The 12,839-nt window shown below is 32.5% G+C and overlaps 1 long non-coding RNA gene across 1 annotated transcript; it reads left to right on the top strand.

The window, feature by feature from the left end:
- The first annotated feature begins 6,714 nt into the window (after nucleotides 1–6,714).
- LOC142241743 (uncharacterized) lies at nucleotides 6,715–7,264 on the top strand. Its single transcript, XR_012723788.1, has 3 exons — nucleotides 6,715–6,781; nucleotides 6,911–6,986; nucleotides 7,080–7,264. It is a non-coding gene; the product is annotated as an uncharacterized LOC142241743 (long non-coding RNA).
- The last annotated feature ends 5,575 nt before the right edge of the window (nucleotides 7,265–12,839 follow it).

Below are 12,839 nucleotides of genomic sequence, written 5' to 3'. Positions count from 1 at the left end.
AGCGGCCATATACTAGCGCAATGTACCAAATTTCACCACGTACCAAATTTCAACCGGATAGGATGAATTTTGCTCCTCCAAGAGCTCCGGAGGTCAAATCTGGGGATCGGTTTAAATGGGGGTTAGATATAATTATGGACCGATATGGACCAATTCCTGCATAGTTGGTAGAGACCATATACTAACACCACGTACCAAATTTCAACCGGATCGGGTGAATTTTGCTCTACCAAGGGGCTCCGGAGGTCAAATCTGGGGATCGGTTTATATGATGGCTACATATAATTATATGGACCAATTCCTGCATGGTTGTTAGAGACCATATACTAACACCACGTACCAAATTTCAACCGAATCGGATGAATTTTGCTCATCCATGAGGCTCCGCAAGCCAAATCCGGTTTATATCGGTTCGGTTCGGTTTATATGGGGGCTATATAATTATGGACCGTTGTGGGCAACAACAACAAATTCTAACAACATCTATCAAATTTCAGGCGGATCGGATGAAATTTGCTTCTCTTAGAGGCCCCGCAAGCCAAATCTGGGGTTCGTTTATATGGGGGCTATATTTAATTATGGACCGATGTGGACCAATTTTTACATGGTTATTAAAGACGATATACTAACACCATGTACCAAATTTTAACCAGATCGGATGAAGTTTGCTACTCCAAGAGGCTTCGCAAGCCAAATCTGAGCGTCGGGGGCTATACGTAAAAGTGGTCCGATATGGCCCATTTGCAATACTATCCGACCTACATCAATAACAACTACTTGTGCCAAGTTTCAAGTCGATAGCTTGTTTATTTCGGAAGTTAACGTTATTTCAACAGACGGACGGACATGCTTAGATCGACTCAGAATTTCACCACGACCCAGAATATATACTTTATGGGATCTTAGAGCAATATTTCGATGTGTTACAAACGGAATGGTAAAGTTAAGGGCAAAAATAGGGCCAACTCTTTTGGGCTGAAAATCGTAAAAAAATTGTCACCCAAAAAGTTTCCGAAAAGAAGGAAAATAAACGTTTTATTCAAACAAATAAAGGGTGATTTGTTAAGAGCTTGATAACTTTTTTTTTTAAAAAAACGCATAAAATTTGCAAAATCTCATCGGTTCTTTATTTGAAACGTTAGATTAGTCCATGACATTTACTTTTTGAAGATAATTTCATTTAAATGTTGACCGCGGCTGCGTCTTAGGTGGTCCATTCGGAAAGTCCAATTTTGGGCAACTTTTTCGAGCATTTCGGCCGGAATAGCCCGAATTTCTTCGGAAATGTTGTCTTCCAAAGCTGGAATAGTTGCTGGCTTATTTCTGTAGACTTTAGACTTGACGTAGCCCCACAAAAAATAGTCTAAAGGCGTCAAATCGCATGATCTTGGTGGCCAACTTACCGGTCCATTTCTTGAGATGAATTGTTCTCCGAAGTTTTCCCTCAAAATGGCCATAGAATCGCGAGCTGTGTGGCATGTAGCGCCATCTTGTTGAAACCACATGTCAACCAAGTTCAGTTCTTCCATTTTTGGCAACAAAAAGTTTGTTAGCATCGAACGATAGCGATCGCCATTCACCGTAACGTTGCGTCCAACAGCATCTTTGAAAAAATACGGTCCAATGATTCCACCAGCGTACAAACCACACCAAACAGTGCATTTTTCGGGATGCATGGGCAGTTCTTGAACGGCTTCTGGTTGCTCTTCACTCCAAATGCGGCAATTTTGCTTATTTACGTAGCCATTCAACCAGAAATGAGCCTCATCGCTGAACAAAATTTGTCGATAAAAAAGCGGATTTTCTGCCAACTTTTCTAGGGCCCATTCACTGAAAATTCGACGTTGTGGCAGATCGTTCGGCTATTCATGATGAAATGTCAAAGCATACTGAGCATCTTTCTCTTTGACACCATGTCTGAAATCCCACGTGATCTGTCAAATACTAATGCATGAAAATCCTAACCTCAAAAGAATCACCCTTTACATTACAAAATGCATTTAACTCACTTTAATTACTTGAACTATACATTTTAAATATCTAGTTAAGTCATCTAGATTACACTTAATATAAAAAATAGCCTCTGTAACAAATACTCCCTCTGTAATAAATAACAAATACTTCAGCTTCAAATATATACATTTTCAGAATTTTATTGTTTGTCTGGCTGTCTATTGTCTTCAATAATGAAGCTATCGCCCAGAAATTTGGTACAGATTCGTCTTTTCGTTGATGGGCTATACCGGCCCAGATTTTGATATAAACCTATCACCCGAATTGGGATCTTGAGTACCTATACAATTCAAAATCTTGTGTTTTTTGGGCTCACACTGTATGTATGCCGAATATAGAATATGATGATCCGATTTCTATGTTGTAGTATATATGTTTGCTTGTTGGAGTACATGTCATCAAAACCACCTGAAATTCTATATATTTTCAAGTAGCCCGACGAAGAGTTTTAAATGGAAACAATTATATTATTTGATTCATGGTATATACAGTCGAAGCTCTGTTTAACGAATATCCCATTTAGCGAAAATCCAATTTAAAGAACGTCCAAATTCTTAACATTGAGTATTCTAAATAACGAACGTTTGAACAAAATTTACGTTAGATGTAACGAAAACGCTTTTAATCTTAAGGAAATAAACAACAAACAAGTATATACGGCCGTAAGTTCGGCCACGCCGAAGCTTATGCACCCTCCACCATGGGTTGCGTAGAAACTTCTTCTAAACACTGCCATCCACAATCGAATTACTTAAGTTGCGGTAACGCTTGCCGATGCCAAGGTATCTTAAAACCTCCTAACACCATCTTCTAAATTGTACACTGTTAGAAAAATATGTTTTTCATATGTTCCGATATAAACAAAATGTGTTTCGGGCACAATTTTAAAACACAATATATTTAAGTGCAAACATGTAATGTTCCTAAACTAACACTAAATGTTTGGGACATCAATGTTAATATGTTAGAATATATTATGTTTGGGGCATGAATGTATCATAAAAATCATATGTGTGAATGCAAACATATATAAATTTACAAATTTCGACTAAACATACATATGTTGTGATATTTAATTCAAAGCGACAGATAGAGTATAGAGAAAGAAATAGAGATGGAAACTGGGAGAGTTGACGAAAGATATCAACATAACACAGCCAAAGAATCAAAAGAGAACAATTTCTGTGAAACCGCTTGTATGTTGTTTCGGAAAACTGTTTTATGATAAGGCCAAAAATTTGATATGCTTAAGTCTAAATATTATTTAATTTGAATAAAGAGAATAGACATTCGGAACCAAGAGAATAGACATTTGAAAAACAAACAGCATATGTTTTCGCCTTGAGAGCAGCATTTTATGTATGTGTGGGCATGTGTTTTATTTATCATTTTGGCATTATGGGCACAATTTTTTCTTGGTTCGTTAAAATAAATCAGGGGTCTTCTTAAAAATAACGAAAGGGCAATATACTCTTTTTAGAGTTGGGACAGTAAAATGAAATAAGGAGGAAATAGTGAAAAATTACACAGTTAAATGTATAAAAACAAAGTTTAGTTCCTCTTTATTAATAAGTAGTCCACGAGGAGTTGACGGACACCTTCAAATATAAAAGCGGGCATTACGTTCGAGTTTTGCTGCTAAAACAATTTAAAAAGTTTATTTTCTTTAAAATGAATTATTAAAAAAAACTAAAAGCCATTTTAGAGCGATGGTGTTAAATGCTATTAAAAAACTGTTCACGCCTAACTAAATTTATGTTTATATTATAAAATTATTTATGTATGTTTATACTCGACTCCACATTCTTCTTTTGTTAGAGTTTTTGAATTCCTTCCAAATTTTAAAGTTTTGTACCAAAAACAGTTTTTTGTTACAAAATTGTTATTTTTGCAATAAAAAAATAATATTTTATCCAAAAATCAGTCAATTTCGTTTATATCAAGCACTGTTACTGACTATAAATCTTTAGTAACCCACATTTCGAAGTTTCATTATAAAAATTTAATATAGTATAAATATAAATGTGTAAATTAAAAAAAAAAGTGTTCGGTCGGAGCAGGAATTGAACCCACGACCCTTTGCATGCAAGGCAGACATCGTAACCACTGCTCCACGTGGCAAACAAATGTATGTTTCTGTTAAATAATGTTATGTTTGCATGGGCTCGTGGGCGCTGCAAACTATGCTATATAAATGTAACTTATAACGATAATTATCTACTGGTGACTATAACAGCTACGTAGTCCAGTGGATAGTGTGTTGGCTTAAGGTAAAATTTAAGTGTGAAGGCGAACGGTAAAATTTAAAAAATGTATAAAAGTGACAAATTTCTTCAACATTATTTGTATTACAGAAAAAGGTGGCAAGAACTAAAATATTTCGTGGAAGTGAAAATTACGAGTATGTAAGGCAATGAGCACAATCGTCTTTGGGAAAAATTCTTCCAAGCATATAATATTTTTGGGCTCAAAATGCTTCCAAACATATAATATGTTCACATAAAACAAACATATTAATGTATCCAAAAATATATATGCTTCCTGCAAAATATGTTTGGAACATATGTTAAAGAAGCGATTTTTTGTATGTAATTCAGTTTGACAAAATTTTCTACAGAAATAAAATTTTAACAAAATTTTCTATAGAAATACAATTTTCACAAAATTTTCTATAGAAATAAGAATGTAAACAAAATCTTCTGTAGAAAGAAACTTTTGACTAAAATTTCTACAGAAATAAAATTTGAACAAAATTTTCTACACAGAAAACAAAAGTGGCTCGTAAAATTAAGAAGATTTTTACAATAATTTATTACAAGAATTTTCCAGAATTTTAGTTCATTTTTCGTATCTTGAACGAAAATTAACTACTCGAAAGGAAATTTTACAAATTCTAAGTAGCAATCGTTTAGTTCATGGCCTACAAAATACGATGGAAATTTCCTTAAAAAATTTCTTACCTGGTAGTTAAAAATTCGTTTGTCATGCTATAAAACTACTTGTGAAATGTAAAGTATTTTCTAAATAATAAGTGCAATTTACTATAAGATTTTTTTGTATGAGAAAATATTTTTTTACGAAAAATGAACTTGAAAGTGGATAGCAATTTCTTACTGACTATTCCTATAGTTAATAATTGTTGGTAAAAAATTACACAATGAAATATTTTTAGTTCACATGTAATTAAATTTATAGACATTTTCGTCAAAAATGGTAGATAACATTTCATGAAAATTTTGCAAATTTTAAGTTAAACGTTTCATCGCTCATAAACTGGTGTGCCTTTACGAATATTATTCTTAGAGTAAATTGTCAGCAGATGCGATGAACTAATGCATAGTACAGAGATCTTTATCGGAATAGTGGAATGTGATTAATGTAAAGATGATGTTACTTGAGTTTTGTTGTGTATACATGAGCGTGGGGTTGTTTTTATTTTTGTTCATTTAGTGGCTTGTGTGTGTGTGTGTTTGTTATTCGTTGATGGTTTTTGGCTGGATGAGGTGTTGTTTTCAATAAAGGCACATGTGTTTTTGTTGTTGTAGGAATGTTTTGGCTTTGCTTGGTTTTGTTTGGCATGCTTCAGTTGTATAGTTGGCGTTGGCGTGGGCTGTTGCATCTGTTAAGTAGGTATGCAACAAGGGAATATAAAGGCATGGAATATTTTGGATTTTTGAGTCATATATTGGTGTTTGTTTATTAAACCTTTTAAATGAAAGTTATTAATATTTTATCGTAGTTTAGAAAAAAGTTATTAAGAATATTTAGTAAAATATGTTGAAATTGAAAATGTATTGAAATTTTCATTATTCAATGTAAAAAATTAATATTCAATTCCAGATGAATTTGGACAATTTTTGTAATATCTCAGCGTATAGTTTATTCATAAATTGGTAAGTATTTTTTTAATATGGCTTTCTTTTGAAAAGAATATTTTTTATGTATATTATTATTTGTTAATTATTTTTTTTTTTGGAAACCAGTTTAATGTTTTTCTTTGTTGTAAAAGCGATATTTAATTTCAGAGCAACTCCAGACGGATTCAAACAAATTTAAAAAGGTAGAGAATTGTAAGTTTTCTTTTAAAAATTGGCTTTCTTTCAACTAGAATATTTACGTTTTTATGACCTTTTAATCATCAAAATTACAGGTTTTTAATACCTTATTTTAGTATTTCTTTAATTAATTTTTTTTGGAAACTAATGTAATATTTTTAATGTAAAAATAAATATTTAATTTCAGAATAACCCCTTAAAATTTGGACAAATTTTTAGTACTCCTTTGCCTGTAATTTAATAGTGAATTGGTAAGTTTTATTTAACTTTCTTTTAACCCTGTACAGTCATCCTTATTTTTTGTACATTAACGTCATCCTTCGTCATTTTGACTACGGCTGATTTCAAGACGATATAATTTTCATCGTGAGCGAAAAAGTGAACCAAACTTGCATTTATTTTCTTATTCAATTTGGTTTTAAGTAGTATAAAACAAAAATTCATAAAACGGTCGAATTAGTATAACTTAAATTTACCATTTCCCAATAGACTAAAATGCATTTTAAATGGAAAATGAAATTACGTGTCGTCATTTTGATGACTGTCTAGGAATATCAAGAATATTTGGTTTTTTATGCATATTATTATTTTTTTCATTAGATTTTTTGAAAAGTTATTTAATAATTTTATTTAATGTTTAATTTCAGAGTAACCCAAATAAATTTGGACAACTTTTTATATTTCCCCTCAGCGTACAATTTAATAGAGAATTGGTAAGTTTTATATTAAAACTTTGGCTTTCTTTCAACTAGAATATTTATTTTATTATATCCTTCACATCGATAACAACACAGTTTTATGAGTTTATTTAGAATACTTCATTGTTTCTCTAATTGTTTCAGGTACCAATTTTATGAGATACGTTTTCCAAAGAAAAGTTGAATTCCTTACACCATTTGATAAAATGCCCCAAATATGGTAAGTTACAAGCTAAAAGGAAGAATTAAAAATTATATTTCATTACATGGTATTAATTTTTAACAATTTTCATTATTGTTTCCATTTTTCCAGCAAGATATGTGAAAAAATTACCTACGATGAATAAAAAAAGGATAAGTCAAAATGTCCAAACAGTGGGTTCAAATGAACTACTCTCTTTTCCATGTGGTCATAATTTTTATTCACAAAAAACATTGTATTAAGAACTTTCATCATAAGTTTTTATAATAAAGTACTTTTGCTTAAAGATAGTTTAATTTTAATGTATGAAAATTCTCATAATAGTAAAACGGTTTGTTGTTCCTTTAATTATTTAATTTCTCTATACTGTGGAATGATTGATTTAAAAATAGTCTAGTCGTCGACATTTTAAAGTGACTGTTAACCAATTTTTATTATCGGGTTTCCCACAAAATAAGCAAGTAAACCAAAATAATACTGACTTTTTAACTTGGTAGGTGTATATAAATCTTATGGTGTTGTAAAAATGAACTAAACTACAATGTTATAGATGAACTAAAATTTAAGAAAATTATAAACTAGACAAGTTGAAAAAAATCTTAAGGGCTAAATCATGGTCAATATTACTACAGTTTAGTTCATTTTGCAATGGAAAAGGGTTCACTGTTTTTTCAGTGTATAGAAATAAAATTTTGACAAAATTTTCTATAGAAATAAAATCTTGGTAGATTATTTTTGGCTCGAGTGGCAACCATGATTATGAACCGAATAAAATTTGAACAAAATTTTCTATAGAAATAAAATTTTGGTAGATTATTTTTGGTTGATTGGCAACTATGATTATGAGCCGATATGGACCAGTTTTGGTGTGATTGGAGATCGGCTATATATAACTATAGACCAATATGGACCAATTTTGGTATGGTTGTTAGCGGCCATATACTAACACCACGTTCCAAATTTGAACCGGATCGGACGAATTTTGCTCCTCCAAGAGGCTCCGGAGGTCAAACCTGGAGAACGTTTTATATGGGGGCTATATATAATTATGGACCGATATGGACCAATTCTGGCACGGTTGTTAAAGATCATATGCTAACACCATGTTCCAAATTACAACCGGATTGGATGAAATTAGCTTCTCTTGGAGACTTCACAAGCCAAACCTGGGGATCGGTTTATATGGGTGCTTTATATAATTATGAACCGATGTGGACCAATTTTTGCATGGTTGTTAGGGACCATATACCAACATCATGTACCAAATTTCAGGCGGATCGGATGAAATTTGCTTCTCTTTGAGTCTCCGCAACCCAAATCTGGGGATCGGTTTATATGGGGGCTATATATAATTATGGACCGATGTGGACAAATTTTTGCATGGTTGTTAGAGACCATATACCAACACCATGTACCAAATTTCAGCCGGATCGGATGAAAAATGCTTCTGTTAGAGGCTCCACAAGTCAAATCTGAGGGTCCCTTTATTTCGGGGCTATACGTAAAAGTGGACCGATATGGCCCATTTTCAATACCATCCGACCTACATCAATAACAACTACTTGTGCGAAGTTTCAAGTCGATAGCTTGTTGCGATCGGAAGTTGGCGTGATTTCAACAGACGGACGGACATGCTTAGATCGACTCAGAATTTCACCACGACCCAGAATATATATACTTTATGGGGTCTTAGATCAATATTTCGATGTGTTACAAACGGAATGACAAGGTTAATATACCCCCATCCTATGGTGGAGGGTATAAAAATCAGCTATATTTCACGATTGTGAGAGTGGCTTAAGTTCTTCGGTAATGTCCACAAAGTACGACATTCCCACGATATTTAGATTCCATCCCTTAGGAACCAGTATTATTTTGCGCATCCCAATTGCACCAGAAAGGAAAACTTTTTGAATATGTTGACCCAAAGGTCAACATATTGGCCTATATCCAATAAGAATTTAAAATCAATAGAGTATAGAAATCAATAGATTATATGAAAATTTAAAAACTGCGACAAACTGGAGCACTGATACCAGTCCTGGAGCTCTGGACTAGCCACTCAAATCGTCATAAAAAAACATTAAAAGAAACGCTTGAGTTGAACATTTGCAAAAATCATCAACTCATAACTACGTTGCTCAAAATCGTCGTCAAATTGTCATTGGCCTAATTTACCATAAAAACTCGTAAAATCGACGCGGCCTTCAGTGAAGAGATATTGTGGATAGAACACCAGTGCAACGATGTTCTGGATAGCTAATACAAATGTTGCATCCACAACAAATAGAAAACAGGCCTAATATAAGTACATATATTTCAACCTACACTCAAAAAAAAGTGAACTCTCTATTTCACTAAAGCCAATTTAATTTTATTTTAGTTCGTGGAATTATCATGTTTGGAGAAAGTATCCTTTACTCTAATAATTTTTTGCGTACCTTCACTGAAAAAAAATATTGACCTAATATGGAAGATTATGCAACTTAAATTTTAGGACTCGAAATTTACGCAATGCTAAGGACAAAATTCTTTAAAATAATGACATTTTAATTAAAAGAAAGTTTATAATCCTTGCTTCAAAATTTTTTTTTCATTAAATTTAGGGCACAAATCTTGAAATTTTGCGTCCCTCTATTGAAGTTGTATATCTTTGAAGTAAGGCAAATGTTCCTTAAAATAAAGTAAAACATTTTTAATTTAAAGAAATCGTCTTTTACTCAACTGACATATAGAATTTTTAAATTTAAGATAAAAATGCTTCAAATATAGGCTAAAACTTTTTTTAAGGATTTGCATCTTTGGTTCAAAGTTTTTTTTAGCATTAAGAAAACAGTTTTTACTTTGAAGTACTTGGCATAATTTGGATTTTGAAACTGGCATTTGTTTGTACATGAATATTTTTATTAATATATCGCAAACAGAGAATAAAAATTCGATGAATGGAATCTGTATCCAATTTTAATTTTATCGATCCTAGATTTAAAGCCAGGGAGGTCCCTAAAAAATGTCTTTATTTTAAAGAAGCCGCATCTTTGGCTCGGAATCAATACCAAACAAGTATTGCTTTAAATTTGTAAATTTTACAACAAATGCGTTCATCATGAACTTCGTATATCACTAAAGACATTCTTGCATTTTTCAACTTCAAATTTTTTCCTTCAAACTACTAAATTTTCTTTATTTATTTATTATGTCCAATAAATTTTCTTGCATTTGTCGAAAAATATTTACTTATTTTTATGATATCGGCGTGATGGCAGCGTTTGTAATACTGTTTAGTTAAATTTTTCTAAAAGTATTCAAAATTTTCTAAAATTAACCGAAAGTTTTCTTCCTGGTGGGTTCACTATTTTTTTTATACCTTCCACCATACGATGGGGGTATATTAACTTTGTCATTCCGTTTGTAACATATCGAAATATTGCTCTAAGACCCCATAAAGTATATATATTCTGGGTCGTGGTGAAATTCTGAGTCGATCTAAGCATGTCCGTCCGTCCGTCTGTCCGTCTGTCCGTCCGTCCGTCTGTCCGGCTGTCCGTCCGTCTGTGGAAATCACGCTAACTTCCGAACGAAACTAGCTATCGACTTGAAACTTGGCGCAAGTAGTTGTTATTGATGTAGGTCGGATGGTATTGAAAATGGGCCATATCGGACCACGTTTACGTATAGCCCCCATATAAACCGATCCCCAAATTTAGCTTGGGGAGCCTCCAGGAGCAGCAAAATTCATCCGATCCGGTTGAAGTTTGGTACGTGTTCTTAGTATACGGTCTCTCTAGTACGGGCAAGATTCATCCGATCCGATTGAAATTTGGTACCTGATGTTAGTATATAGTCTCTAACAACCATGCAAAAATTGGTCCATATCGGTCCATAATTATATATAGCCCCCATATAAACCGATCCCCAGATTTGACCTCCGGAGACTTTTGGAGGGGCAAAATTCATCCGATCCGGTTGAAATTTGGTACCTGATGGTAGTATGCGGCCTCTAACAACCATGCAAAAATTGGTCCATATCGGTCCATAATTATATATAGCTCCCATATAAACCGATCCCCAGATTTGACCACCGGAGCCTCTTGGAGGAGCAAAATTTATCCGATCCGGTTGAAATTTAGTACCTGATGTTAGTTTACGGCCTCTAATAACCATGCAAAAATTGGTCCATATCGGTCCATAATTATATATAGCCCCCATATAAACCGATCCCCAGATTTGACCTCCGGAGCCTCTTGGAAGAGCAAAATTCATCCGATCCAGTTGAAATTTGGTACATGGTGTTAGTATGTGGTCTCTAACAACCATGCAAAAATTGGTCCATATCGGTCCCCAGATTTGACGTCCGGAACCTCTTGGAGGAGCAAAAGTCATCCGATACGGTTGAAATTTGGTACATTTTGTCAATATATGGCCTCTAACAGCCATGTAAAAATTGGTCTATATCGGTCTTTAGTTATATATAGCCGATGACTTATTACACAAAAATTGGTCCATATCGCCAAAAATAATCTACCAAAACTTTATTTCCATAGAAAATTTTGTCAAATTTTATTACTATAGAAAGTTTTGTCAAAATTTCATTTCTATAGAAAGTTTTGTCAAAAGTTTATTTCTATACAAATGTTTGTCAAAATTTTATTTCCATAGAAAATTTTGTCAACATTTTATTTCTATAGAAAATTTTGTAATCTACCAAAACTTTATTTCCATAGAAAATTTTGTCAAATTTTATTACTATAGAAAGTTTTGTTAAAATTTCATTTCTATAGAAAGTTTTGTCAAAAGTTTATTTCTATAGAAATGTTTGTCAAAATTTTATTTCTATAGAAAATTTTGTAAAAAATTTATTTCTGTAGAAAATTTTGTCAGCATTTTATTTCTATACAAAATTTTGTCAAAATTTCATTTCTATACAAAATTTTAGCAACATTTTATTTCTATAGAAATTTTTGTCAAAATTGTATTGCTATAGAAAATTTTGTCAACATTTTACTTCCATAGAAAATTTTGTCAAGTTTTTATTTCTATAGAAAATTTTGTCAAATTTTTATTTCTATAGAAAATTTTGTCAAAATTTTATTTCTATAGAAAATTTTGTCAAGGTTTCATTTCTATAGAAAATTTTGTCAAAATTTTATTTCTATAGAAAATTTTGTCAAACTAGATTATATACGTATTTAATCGGCCTTTTTTTGTTTAATATATACCCCGTATGGGCTAACGTACAATTTAGAAGACAGTGTTAAAAAGTTTTACGATACCTTGTCATCGGCAAGTGTTATCGCAACCCAAGTAATTCGATTGTGGATGACAGCCTTTAGTAGAAGTTCCTACGCAATCCATGGTGGAGGGTACATAAGATTCGGCCTGGCCGAACTTACGGCCGTATATACTTGTTTCAGTGTAAAAACGAGCGTTTTGGAACAAAACAGGTAGCAATTTAGAAGAGTGCGGACTTTTTTTTGAAAATGCGACTTTTTCAAAATATTTCCAACGGTAACACCACTTCCACCATCACTCACAAAAAAGTTTACTTGTATCCAAAGATTAACCTTCCCTTAAGGATTTTGGTATTAATTCCGAGCCAAAGATGCGGTTTCTTTAGAATAAAGACATTTTTTAGCGACCTATATGGCTTTAAATCTAGGACCAATAAAATTAAAATTAGGATAAAGATCTCATTTAACAAATGTTCATTCTCTTTTCCCGGGTTATTAATAAAGCTACCCACGTGCAAACAAATGCTAGTTTAAAAATCCAAAAAATTCAAAGTAAAAAATGTTTTCTTAATTCCAAAAAAAAAAAACTTTAAACCAAAGACGCTAAATCCTCAAAATAAGTCTAGCCGACATTTGAAGCGTT

The sequence above is a fragment of the Haematobia irritans genome, chromosome 1 (genome assembly GCF_050003625.1).
Source record: "Haematobia irritans isolate KBUSLIRL chromosome 1, ASM5000362v1, whole genome shotgun sequence".
Classification (NCBI taxonomy): Eukaryota; Metazoa; Arthropoda; class Insecta; order Diptera; family Muscidae; genus Haematobia; species Haematobia irritans.
Note: the sequence above shows the minus strand (reverse complement) of the source record. Positions and strands in the feature narration are given on the sequence as shown.